A 13,913-nucleotide genomic window follows, 5' to 3' on the forward strand; every position below is an offset into this window, starting at 1 on the left:
CTTTATTCTTCTCTCCAAAGCACTTTTTGCCTTCACACTATCTTACTATATAATTTACTTATTATGCATATATTTTGTTGCCTGTCTCACCCCTACTTGACTGTACGTCCCGCAGAGCAGGGAATTTTATTTAGTTGACTGCTGTATTCACTGGTATGAGCACAGTGCCTGACACACAATAGGTGCTCAAGAAATATTTGCTGAATAAATGCATGAATGCTACCTTTCTCAAAAGCTTCCTTTTTGTACTTCGCCGTGTCCTAAGTGTTTTATAATCAGAGCTATCATTTGTTAAATGCCTACTATGTTCTAGGCATTGTGGAGGCATCATAAATATACTGATGTTAAATTTGACCATAACCCTTCATGGAAGGGCTGATTGATTATCCAGGCTTCGCAATGGAGGAAACTAATGCTCAGCAAGGTTATGAGACTTGATGCCCATCAGGCAGCTATGAAGGGCCAAGTGGGGAGTCATTATCAAGGTCAGCTGCACTCAAAGACCTGCTGTCCTTCCCCAGCCCATGTCAAATTACAAGGCTTGGCTTCATTCTCAGAAGCTCTTCATGATTGTCATCCTTGGACCCAAATTTCTGTTTCAGAACCAGACCCTTGCTTAGCTCAAATAACTCGCCAGACCTCATGAGCGGGCTCTATTGTATACGTATTCCAGGGTTAGAGCCCACCAAAACCTACAAAACCTATAGAAATGGAATCCCCAGGGTTAGAAGAAATTGTGGGGAGTCTAGGAATCTAATTTTTAATAAGAACCTAGGTGATTTCTATAATCAGGGTAATCTGGAAAACAGAATAATGGAATTCATCCATAATCCATCCATCCATCCATCCATCCATCCATCCATCCTTCCATCCATCCATTTTCTCATCTTTAAAATGAGAATAATACCAGTACCCAGCTTACATGGTTGTTGTAAGGATTAAACAAGAATATATGTAGGAAGTGCTTAAAACAGTGCTTACCACATTGTAAAAGCTCATTAAGCCTTATACTGGGGTACCTTCTATAGGCCTGGCCCTCTTCTGGTTATCAGGGATACAGCAGAAACCGACAGACAAGGCTGGGCCCTCCTGGCACTGACCATCTAGCTGGAACGATCTAGCTGGCATCAGACAAAACTGGATTAAACGCCTTCCTTTGTGACTCACACTCAGGTGAACAAACTATTAAACTTCTCTGGATCTATTTGCTCAAATTTGAAGTGGAGATAATAAAATTATTATTAAATAACAAAAAAAGTTTTATATCTTTGTTGTTTATATAAAATAGTGGAGGCTGAGGCTCAGAGAAGCAAAGCAATATGTCTAAGGTCACACAGCTAGTAAGTGGTAGAGCTGGAATTTGAACCCACATCTATTAGATTCTGGGGATGTATTGTTTATCTGCCATGTTATGTGGCTTCCCAGAGAGAGGGGTGCCTATAAAATATACAGGGAATAGGTGTAAAGGATTATAAACCCAGTGAAGCCTTCACCCAACTGGTGAACACCTACAAACAAGCACATTACACTGAGTCCCTGTGGAAACGCCCCTATGACAAAAAGATGTCCAGACTTACATAATTTCCACTGGTTTCATACAGAGCCAGGCTACCCAAGTTCTCCTGCAACACAGGAATTTGGAGAGGCTCTTGGAGAGATTTGATTTCTCCAATCTCATCAGGCACATGGAGAGTTTGGGAGACATGAAAGGCAGCAGTTATTTATTTCATGAATAGATAACAGCAAGCCATTTAGAGGGAGCAGTGGCAGGAAGATGAAAAAGCTATTAATACAGTTGGAAGCTCATTTCTTTCGGAGTGGTCAGCAGTAGCTGGAAAGGACAAAAATAATAAAATATTGCAATGGGTACTCCTGACAACACAAATTATTCAGGAGATATTAAAATGCATTGTTCACCATCATAAACATTTTTTCATGTTTATGATATCTGTTCAAAGGCATCTTGATGGATGAAACCCAATAACGTTTATAGGCGTGCGTGTGCGTGTGTGTGTGTGTGTGTGTGTGTGTGTGTGTGTGCTTGCATTTCTTTTGTTCTAGTATCCTTTGTAAACCACTTTTTTGAGCTAATGTACTCAACAGTGGCCAGGCTGGGCCTACATAATGTAAAGTCCATGCCCCTGTCCCCTGGGTAACTGTACTATTGATGTCTTCTGTGCTGCAGATGGGACTCTAGAAACCAGGAGCTTATCTGTGGTGGACTGATGGGGGCAAAAGGAATGTTTCAATTCTGGGAGAAGAGAACCAGGAGGAGCATGGATATGAAAAGGATGTGGCAGCATCTCTCAGCATGTGCTGGGAACTGTATGTTCCCACCCAAAGAGGGATGCATAGGAACAGGATGGGATTTGGGGAATCTTTGCACTTTTGACCCCTGTGGGAGATCTGTGGGAGATCTGCAATGTATGGGATTCTGTACAAGGCGATGCAGTACTTGAAATAAAGTGATCCCCTTAACATGGCTTATTTCCACTTTTCCCAGTCTCTGACCATAGCACAACATCACACAACTCTGATTCCTTAGAGCAAGCTTTCAGAAATACAACTTTCAAATGATAAAACTGAGCAAAGCTGTTAATCATTGTAACTAAGCCATATCATAGATACACACGATTATTAGCTCAATTATTTTGAATGAAATGACTTGTCAACTTAGTTAAGTAACTGACCAAATTAGACAACCTACTGGTTTGATCGATGTTTTTTCCTACTTTAATTGGTTTATTGTTGGATTTAGGACTCATGCACACAACCAATTTACTATAAAGGATGAATTCAGTTTTGAATCCATTACCCAGTTCTGTAGATGGATTAAGAACACCAGTTTGGAAACCAAAGCTAACATCATACTCAATGGGGAAAAGCTAAAAGTGTTCTCCTTAAGATCAGGAAAAAGACAAAGATACCACTTTCATTCGATATAGTATTGGAAGTCCTAGCCACAGCAATCAGACAAGGAAATAAAAGGCATCCGAATTGGAAAAGAGGAAGTAAAACTGTCATTATTTGCAGATTACATTACACTATATAGAGGAAGAACCCTGAAGGTTCCATCAAAAACTATTAGAACTGATAAATTTAATAAAGTAGCAGGATACAAAATTAATATTTACAAATCGGTTGCACTTTTATACACCAATAATGAACTTTCAGAAAAAGAAATTAAGAAAACAATCCCATTTACAATTGCATAAAAAAAAATACCCAGGAATAAATTTAACCAAGGAGGTAAAAGACCTGTACTCAGAAAACTATACAACACTGAGGAAAGAAATTGAAGAAGATACAAATAAATAGAAGCATATATCATGCTCATGGACAGGAAGAATTAACATCATTAAAATTTCCATAGTACCCAAATGCAATCTATAGATTCGATACAGTCCCTATCAAAATATCAATGGCATTTTTCACAGAACTAGACCAATAATCTTAAAATTTACATGGAACCACAAAACACCCCAAATAGCCACAGCAATCTTTTTTTGTTTTTTAAAGATTTTTATTGGGGGGATGGGAACAGTGCTGGGGAATTGGGGGAAGGGGAACAGACAAGTTGCTGTCATTTTGTTCTTCAGTCTAGTTGTGGAGGACNGCAATTACACGTGATTTTGAGGATCAACTTTTCCATAACTCTGAAAAAGGCCACTGGAATTTCAATAGGGATTGCATTAAAACTGTGGATCACTTTGTGCAGTATTGACATCTTAGCAATATTAAGTCTTCCTATCCATGAACACAGGATGTCTTTCCATTTAGGCCTTTTAAAATTTGTTTTAGCAATGTTTTGTAGTATTCAGTATACAAGTCTTTTACTTCCTTAGTTAGATTTACTCCTAAGTATTTAATTCTTTTAGGTGCTTATCTAAATGGAATTGCTTTCCTAATTTCCTTCTGAGATTGTTCAATGATGATGTATAGAAATACAATGCATTTTTGTGTGTTCATCTTGTACCCTGCAACTTTGCTGAATTTATTCATTAATTCTAGAAGTCATCTTGTGGATTCTTTGGGATTTTTTATATAATAGAATTATATCATCTGTGAATAAAGATAGTTTTATCTTTTCCTTTCTAATCTGAATGCCTTTTTTTCTTTTTCTTGTCTAATAGTTCTTGTTAAAACTTCTAGTACAATGTTAAATTTCAGCAGTGAAAGTGGGCATCCTAGTCTTTTTCCTAATGTTAAAGTTTTCACTCTTTCACCATTGAGTATATAATATGTGGGTTTTTCATAAATACATATTATATTGAAAAATTTTCCCTTTAGTCCTTGTTTTATGAAGGATTTTATCATGAAAGGGTGTTGGATTTTGTCAAGTGCTTTTTCTGCATCCACTGAAATAATCATGTGGGTTATTTTTTTTTTCATTCTATTATTGTGATGTATTATAGTAATATTTCTTATGTTGAACCATCCTTGTATTCCTGGAACAAATCCCACTTGGTCATGGTGAATAATCCTTCTGATGTGCAGTTGGATTCAAGGTGCTAATATTTTACTGAGGATTTTTACACCTGTATTCATAGGGAATAATGGCCTGTAATTTTCTTTTCTTGTGATGTCTTTATCTGGTTTTAGTATCAGGGTAATGCTGGCTTCATAGAATTAGTTAAGAAGTCATCTTTTCTCTTCAAATTTTTGGACGATTTGAGAAGTATCAGTGTTAAACGTTTGATAGAATTCTCTGGTCAAGCCATCTAGTCCAAGACTTTTCTCTGTTATAAGTGATTTCATTGCTGTATGGTTAATTTCATTCGTCCCTAGTTCTGTGCAGGTTTAGATGGAGGTAGTTCCAGTGTTTCTCCAAGTGTGGCCCAAGAACAACTGCTTTCATCCAAATTACCTGGGGAGCTGTGTTAATTTCTATTGCAGTGTAACAAATTACCACACATTTAGCGTAAAAAACCCACAAATTTATTTTCTTACCATTTCCATGGGGCAGGAGTCTGGACATGGGGTGACTGGGTCCTGTGGTCATAATTTCTTTTCACAAGGCTGAACTCAATGTATTGGCCAGAGATGGAGTTTGGGGTTCTCGTTCAAGCTCACTGATAATTGGCATTATTTAGTTCCTTGAGGATATAGGACTGAAGCCCTCAGCCCCTAGTGGCTCTCTGCTGTTCTCTGCCATGTGGCCCTCTTCACAACATGGCAGTTTGCTTCTTCAATGCCAGCAAGGGTGTATATCTGCTATTCTGATCTGACTTCTTCCATCTCTGACCCTTCGGTTCTCTTTTAAAGGGCTTGCCTGATTAAATCAGGTCCACCCAGGTAATCTCCCTTTGATTAACTTGAAGTCAGCTAATTAGGAACCTTAATTACATCTACAAATCCCTTTACTTTTCCATATAACATAAACTCATCAAAAGAGTGACATCCATAATATTCATACATCTCACCTACACTCAAGGTGAGGGTGCAGGGTGTGTATACCAGCTGCTGGGACCTTGGGGGCCATCTCAGAATTCCGCCTATATAAATCAGTTTAAAGAGTAGACTCATAGTTCCAAACCCCAGAGAATTAATTAAGTAGGCATAATGGGACCCCAAACACACATTTTTAGCAATTCTTCCAGCTAACTTGAGGCTCTGAGTTACACAGATGTGGGCTTGAGTCCCTGCTTTGACACTTACTGGATAGAAAACCTTCAGATAACACCTCCCTGTCTTTGGCCCTCAGCTTCCTCACTTGTAACGTGGGCTGGGGAAGCCCTACCTCACAGGATTAGAGAGAGGTTTAAATGTGACAGTGCAGATTGGTGGTTGTCAACCCTAACTGTACGTTAGAATCATTGGGGATATGCCCTGGGTCAGTTACCTCAGATCAACTCAATCAAAATCTCTAGGATGGGGTCTGGGCATCAGCATTGTTTAAATGTTCCCAAGTGCTTCTGATGCACATTTGATATATTGGTCAGCTACAGCTTCAATAATGCTATGAAACAAATAACTCCCAAATCTCAAGGACTTGCAAGAACAAACATTTATTTTTCTCACTTCTGTGTCTGCAAATGGGCTAAGGTTTAGCCAATTTCAACTGAGTAGAACTCTAGGTTGTGTGTCTCATCTTGGAACCAGCAGCTCTTTGGGCATGGCCTTATGATGATGATGGCAGGAGTGCAAGAGATTNTCTGAAACCTACACCTCCTGAACTTCATGGTCAATCTACTCTGGTCCCCAGTCTCCTCTGGGATCCCCCCTTGGATGCTAAATCTCCAATAATCAGAAGGCTTTTCCTGCCTCAGTTAGTCTTTTGGGAATCTGATAACAGAACGAAGCATGGTGTAGCTGATGTGCAGGCATTCAGTATCGCAATGTCATTTGTTTTGTGTGTGTGTGTCTCAGAGGCACATTTTGTTTTTTAATTAAAATCACTGATGCAGGACATCTGATTCTCTACTGTTTCCATTTTCTTTGTTTAAAGGATCTCCTTTCTGGGTCCCTTGAGTTTCTCTATATGCAATTTCTTCCTTTTTGCTCAAAGGACGAAGAACACATAACACAGCTTATCCTCCTTTAACCGGTCTTGGACTGGATGAGAAGGTGGCTATTCCAGGCATAGCCTGGAGGATTTGATTAAATATCTCCTCCACTTTACTTTCTGGCTCTTCTACATTCTTCCCTTTCTTTACCGTAATTTGAACTTTGTATTTTTTCTCAATCCACTGCTGAATCTGTTTATTCTTTGTGTCCAAATCATGTTGTCCAATATTTGAAGAAAAAGTTAGTTCCTTTGTCAGAGTCGGTCCAGGTGCAGGCCTAGCCTTTTCCCTCTCTCTCAGTCTCAGGCGCTCTTTGTGACTCTGCGTCCCGGTCATGAGCTGGTACTCTGGGGGCTCCGCACTGCTGTTCCTTTTCACAAGTCGCAGGTCTCGCTCGTCCATGAGTCGAATCACGTCAGCTCGGTGCACGCTTCCCAAATCATTGCCCTTCTCATCAAATACGTGAATGATCCGCTCACTAATTTTCCTTCCAATGTTACTAAGAGCAGTTTCGTTCTTTTTGCTCTTTTTTCTTTGCTCCTGGGTATCTGCAGTACTAAAAGCTTTTGCATGAATTAGGTTGGACAGTCTTGGAGCAGAAGCAATAAGGGACAACGGTGTCTTCTGTATGATGTATATTATGCCAATACATCTTCTAATACAATTATTTCCAGTCTTTAGATTTGTAATGTTAACGTCTTTAGAAAAAGAGCAGCCATCCTTTTTAGGAAGAACTGGAGTCATCCTCAGCTGATGAAGAAAAGCTCTTCTTCAGAGAATGCCAGCTTCCAGATTCCAAGGAATACAGGTTTAGTAGATATCATCACCAGGGGTGGGTCCCATCCTTCCAGGAACGCGGACGAACGCAATGCCGCCTCCTCTGCAGGCACGTTCCTAAGACCACGTCCTCCCACGGCAGGTCCCCTCACCTGTGCAGCGACCCTCGCCTTTAGCTTTCCCGTACCGGGGCGGCAATTGGTAAGGTCTGGTGAGGGAGCAGTAAATGGGCTACGCGCCTCTCAATGTCATTTTTGGACTCTACTCAAGACTAGAGCTGGGACGGGTAAGGGTCTTGCCTGCCTCTAAGACAGTGCCACGCAAAGGGTGGTCTCTGGGCTGTGTGTCTGTGAGCTGTTCATTAACAGTCCAGGACAAGATCAGACACTCAGAAATGGCATTTAGAAAATTTTATAGCAATTCAGCCCTGCACCGTGGCCAAGTGCACTTGACTCGCTGAACAGGGTAGAAGCCAAACCAAGTGTTGCTGAAACTCAGGTGAGCTGCTGGTGGTGCAAGCTGACACTAGTCATGCACAACACGACTGCACATCAGTCCACAATGCACTCAGAAAAAAAACAAACCTGGCCCTGCACCACAGAAAGTCTGAGACACACTGGTCTAAGCCTTATCAGGGATGCTGTTGTTTCTGAAAACAACCTGTCATCAGCATGTCATTTCAAAAACCAACTAAACTTCATACCAGGACTACACTAACAACAATGATAAAATCCAAAGCCATTTGCTTGAGGTCTGGTTTAGTTTCTTTCTAAACAGATAAAGTGCTAATTTTTAATATTTTTTCTTATAGTTTTTTTTCCTTATAGTCTTTTTTCCTGATGTTAGATGGTGAGCTTTTCACTAAGTGTTAAAAGCTCTGCAAAAATTTACTTTCTTCCCCCTATACTTTTTTGTGTGTGGTAAAATATGCATAACACGATACTTATTATTTAACCATTCATAAGTGTACAAACAGTAGCATTAAATGGGTTCATAATATTATGTAACCGCCACCACCGACTATACCCAAAACTTTTCATTATCCCCAACAAAAACTCTGTATTCATTAAACAATAACTCCCTCCTGCCCCCTCCCTCCAGCCCCTGGTAACCTCTATCTTTTTTTCTGTCTCCATGATTGGCTTATTTTAGGTACCTAATATAAATGAGATCATACAATATTTGTCCTTCTGTGTCTGGCTGCTTTCACTTAGCATAATGTTTTCAAGGTCCATTCAAGTTGCAGCATATATCAAAGCTTCATTCTTTTTTATGGCTCAATAACATTTCATTGGATGTGTATATCACATTTTGTGTATCCATTCATTTGTTGATGGACACTTGGGTTGCTTCCACCTTTTGGCTACTGTGAATAATGCTGCTGTGAACACTGCTGTACAAGTATCTGTTTGAGTCCATGCTTACAGTTCTCGTGGATGTATACCTAGGAGTGAAGTTGCTGGGTCATATGGTAGTTTGTTTAACCTTTTGAGAAACTACCAAATCGTCTTCTAGGGTAGCAGCTCCATTTTACATTCCCATCGGCATTGCACCAAGGTTCCCATTTCTCTGTATCTCACCACCTGCTATTTTCTGTGGGTTTTTTAAAGATTTTTTTTTCATTGGGGAATTGGGGGGATGGGAACAGTGCTGGGGAATTGGGGGAAGGGGAACAGACAAGTTGCTGTCCTTTTGTTCTTCAGTCTAGTTGTGAAGAATGTTGCTTCACTGGCCCAAGTTGGCACCATCATTGTGCTCTTCCCAGGCGAGGCAGATCAGTCGCCTGCTTCTGGACGGCTGCTCACNCAACCCACTGCCACAGGGGCTGCAGCCTATGCCATCGCCGGCAACTCACAGCAGCCCAGCTCCAGGTTGAGCTGTTGTTCAGCATCTTAGCTGTGGAGTGCAGTGTCACTGGCCCTCATATGTGGGATCTGAACCGGGGCCCTCTGGCGTCCCAAGCCAATTCTTAACCATTGTGCCTCTCGGCTGGCCCAGCCACAGCAATCTTGAGAAAGAAGAACAAAGTTGGAAGTATCACAAGGCTATAGTAATCAAAACAATATGGTACTGACATAAAACACACACACATAGGTCAATGGAACAGAATAGAGAGCCGAGAAATAAGTCACTACATGGTCAATTAATCTATGACAAAGGAGGCAAGAATATACAGTGGGGTAGACAGTCTATTAAAAAAACGGCATTGGGAAAACTGGACAGATACATGCAAAGAAATGAAACTGGGCCACCTTCTCACACAATAAACAAGAATAAACTCAGAAAGAATTAAAGACTTAGATGTAAGCACTAAAACCATAAAACTCCTAGAAGAAAACATAGGCAGTAAACTCTCTGATGCTGTTCTTAGTAATATTTTTTTCTGATATATCTCCTTGAGCAAGGGAAACAGAAGAAAAAATAAACAAATGGGACTACATCAAACTAAAAAGTTTTTGCATAGCAAAGGAAACCATCAACAAAACGAAAAGACAGCCTCCTGAACCGGAGAAGATATTCACCAACGATATATCTGATAAGGGGTTAATATCCAAAATTTATAAAGAACTCATACAACTCAACACCAAAATAACAAACAATCAAATTAAAAAATAAGCAGAGGACTTGAATAGACATTTCTCTAAAGAAGACATACAGATGGCCAATAGACATGAAAAGATGTTCAATGTCACTAATCATCAGAGAAATGCAAATTAAAACCACAATGAGATATTACCTCACGCCTGTCAGAATGGTTATCATCAATAAATCATCAAACAACAAGTGATGGCGAGGATGTGGAGAAAGGGGAACCCTACCTAGTACACTGTTGGTGGGACTGTAAATTGGTTCAGCCACTATGGAAAACAATATGGAGGTTCCTCAAAAAATTAAAGATAGAACTATGTTATGAGTTAGCAATCCCACTTCTGGTTATTTATTTGAAGAAATCCAAAACAATAATTAAAAAAGACATATGCACCTCTATGTTCACTGCAGCACTATTTACAATAGCCAAGATATGGAAGCAACTAAGTGCCCATCAATAGACGACTAGATAAAGAAGAGGTGGAACATTTATACAATGGAATATTGCTCAGCCATAAAAAAGAATGAAATCTTACCATTTGTGATAACATGGATGGACCTAGAGGGTAGTATGTGAAGTGAAATAAGTCAGACTGAGAAAGACAAATACCATATGATCTCACTTATATAGGATTCTTAAGAACAAAATAAATGAACAAACAAAACAGAAACAGCCTCACAGATACAGAGAATAAACTGATTAAGACATATAAATTGGTAGTTACAAACTAGTCATGGGGATGTAAAGTACAGCTTAGAGAATATGATCAATAATGTTGCAACAATTATGTATAGCACCAGGTGGGTACTAGACTAATCAAGGGGATTACTGCATACATTATATAAATGTCTAACCATTATGCTGTACACCTGAAACTAACATAAAATAATATTGAATTTCAACTGTAACTGAAACAAATAAACAATTAAAACAAAACAAAACAAAAACACACCACTTTGGGAGTCAGATGCACCAGGGTTAAATCCTGGCACCATCACTTTCTAGAGATATGACTTTGGAAAAGTTCGGAATCTCTCTTATTTAAGCTTCAGTTTCCTCACCTATAGAATGGGAATAATAATAATTGGACCTATTTTATTGGCTTGTGGAGATTAATTGAAGTAACGCAGATAAAAAGCTTAGCACAGCGCTGGCACACAGTGAGTTCTTAATAAGGGTTAGTTATCATCATCATCATCATCATCATCATCATCAGGAAAGGACTGAGGTGAACAAGTGAACTGTAAATCTTCCAGGCTCAGGGATGTTTAACGAAAGTTGGACTCTGTGATGTCAATGGAAGGAATGTAATGTATCCATTAGCGATAAATGACGGTCTTGCTGGGGCTGACCCATGACCCAACAATGTCCCTGAGCACACTGCACTTGGTTGTTGTGTTTATTTATTACATAACCTGCAGTTTACTGAGTGCAACTGCTGAAGGATGCCAGCGTGACATGCACCCCTCCAAGTACTCTGTCACTAGCAAGGTAGTCAGTCTTAGGGACGTGAGACCCTGAAGCTTCCCTATGCGTATGTGACCAACAGCCACACCAGCTCTCATCCTTAAAACCAAAATGGGGATTCCGCCTCCCACTCCCTGTGCTCTGCACAGCAGCTAGAAGAATGAGTCTGCAGCTATTCAATGACGGAAAATGTCACTGGTGACAAAAGTACAGAAAAATGCGACTTCCTGTTTTTACCACCAGAACTTACCAGAAGATCACCTGTTCTTCCTCTGTCACAGAAAGGAAATGTGCCACCCAAGGACACAGTCAAAGCTGTGAAGGTGACTTTTCACACACCTCTGTGGGACCCACAGCCGCCCAGGATTTTAAGGCCTAGCATGAGTGCAAACGCCAGGCTTGTTTCGCTCTGGATGACACTATTGGATTAGAAAATTCTCACCAAATCTGGACCCAGAAAGAGAAACAACAGTTCACCAAGGAAGTAGACACCAAAACGACCAACGGAATTCTCCCCAAATTGCAGTGGCCAATGCGGACCTGCCTCCAGGGGGCATGAGACCAGCCTCTGAAGACAGATGTTCCAGTGCCCTTCCCCCCTCCGCCGCTTCCCTAGCCAGCCTGGACTTCTCAAGGTCTCCCCAGACCCCCGGGTGTCTTGAAAAACAAGTGGCATTTCCAGGACAAATGTCTAGCAGCCCTGAGCAAGCCTGGGAGGAAACGTTCTTATTCCTTAAAGAAAAGCATTACCTCCACCTCCTAGAAGACCCCAAATGGATGGAGAACTTGCACAGAGCCCCGGGAGGAAGCTCGCACGTGGTCCCTACTTCCTCAGCGGGGCCGCCTGGTACGCACCCCGATGTAGCCCGTGGAGAAGGCCCATCCCTGACCTGCCTGGGGGGCCCCGGCCGCCTGCGCACGGCTCTGGTCCTGAGCATCTCGCCCCGCCGCTCGTCAGGAAGAAGAAAGCAATGGCCACACAGACGTGTCTTGAGTCTTGTAAGAATGGCCCAGAGGCTAGAAGTCGACTTTGCTGACCACGCTGCCAGTAAGAGGCGCCCCACCCAGGAAACTTGGGGAGAGACTGGCCTCAACCTCCCTCGAGGAGGCTGGAAGTGGGCAAGGGGTCCGCTCTCCCTCCCCTGGTCTGGGACACGCTGGATGACCCAAACTTCAACCTTTTCAGAGGTGGCAGGGAGGCGGGCCACCAGAGCAGGCCCCGGGCCAGCGGCGCGGGACACACCTCAGCCAGCGGTGCTTCCAGCCTAAGCGGTGACACTCCTGGGGTGCAGACTATGGGGGGGGGGCCGGGGGGTCAGTCCTGCTACCTCGCGTTGGGCCCGTTCCAGAAGAACGGCCCTTAGCTCCGCCCCAGCCTGAGACCAGCAGTGCGCATGCGCACACTCGTGACCGCTGCCGGAAGTCGGCCTGAGGCGTCGCTGGTGCAACGCGACTTCCGAGGAGCTTCAGGCGTTCCTGTGTCCTCTGTGAGCAACCCATGTGTCCTCTGCCCGCGTCCTGGACGTGCTGCAGTGCAGCCAGAAGGACCTGGAAGTGGCGGTGGAAGAGACACAAGAGGAGAACCTGTTGCTGAAGAGCAGATGTGAGGAATTCCACGTGGAGAACCTGGAGATGGGGAAGATGACGGACGGGTTTGAGGGGATCGTATGCCAGGGTGATGGAGGAGGCTCAGAAACAGAAGGACCTTGCTGAAGCCAGAATCCAGAAGGTTCTGAAAGAAAAAGACCAACTCACTGCAGACCTGAACTCCATGGAAAAATCTTTCTCTGACCTCTTCAATTGATTTGGGAGGCAGAAGGCGGTGATGGAAGGTCGCCGCACAGTGAAAAATCAGTGAAGTGCATTGAGGATTACATAGGAAGGATTGAGAAGGAAGGCCTGGGATACCATGTGCTGAAGGCCCACGCAGAGGAGAAACTCCAGCTGGCAAAGGAGGAGCTCACCCAGGCCCCAGAAGGCCTTGGCTTTGGTCGCCAGCTTGGGGAAGGAGCAGGTGCACATCCACTCGCTGGAGAGGACCCTTGAGCAGAAGACTAAAGAAAACGATGAAGTGACCAGAACCTGGGACGACCTCATTTCCAGGATGGAGAAGACCTGATGTGTAAGTCTTTGGCTCATCATGTGTGTCCTTCCTCCTGTCTGACTCTATTAGAAGGTTTCGTGTTCTTTCTTCTCTCTCTTAACCTCAACTCATTTTAAAACTAAATTGCTTTAAAAAGAAGACTAAAAGAAGTTTCCCTTAAGTTAAAAAAAAAGACCAAAATGGTCATTGGGATGTTGAATGTTGGTCCTGGATGTCCAAGGACTTTATGATACTGTTAGCCTGACATGCTGCTCTGCTTCTTATGCTGAATCCCTTCTTAAGGTGAAGTAAACCTCATGCCTGGTACGCCTATCATGTCTTGTGAATTTCAGTGACAGTCTGAACTTGAAAGCCACTCCAGTGGTCTCAAAAGTATTATGAGATTTGCAGTTAAAAATATCTGAACTTGGTTTGGTATTGCCATTTATTCACAAGGTAACTTGAGACAAGTTATTTAATTTCCTTGCGC

General features: G+C 42.2%; 2 pseudogenes; one reads left to right on the top strand and one right to left on the bottom strand.

Moving 5' to 3' along the window:
* Nucleotides 1-6,388: 6,388 nt before the first annotated feature.
* Nucleotides 6,389-7,394, bottom strand: LOC109376743 (translation initiation factor IF-3, mitochondrial pseudogene; annotated as a pseudogene).
* Nucleotides 7,395-12,734: 5,340 nt separating this feature from the next.
* On the top strand, nucleotides 12,735-13,459 carry LOC109376740 (transforming acidic coiled-coil-containing protein 3 pseudogene; annotated as a pseudogene).
* The last annotated feature ends 454 nt before the right edge of the window (nucleotides 13,460-13,913 follow it).

This window comes from Hipposideros armiger, unplaced genomic scaffold, assembly GCF_001890085.2.
Source record: "Hipposideros armiger isolate ML-2016 unplaced genomic scaffold, ASM189008v1 scaffold_1185, whole genome shotgun sequence".
Lineage (NCBI taxonomy): Eukaryota > Metazoa > Chordata > Mammalia > Chiroptera > Hipposideridae > Hipposideros > Hipposideros armiger.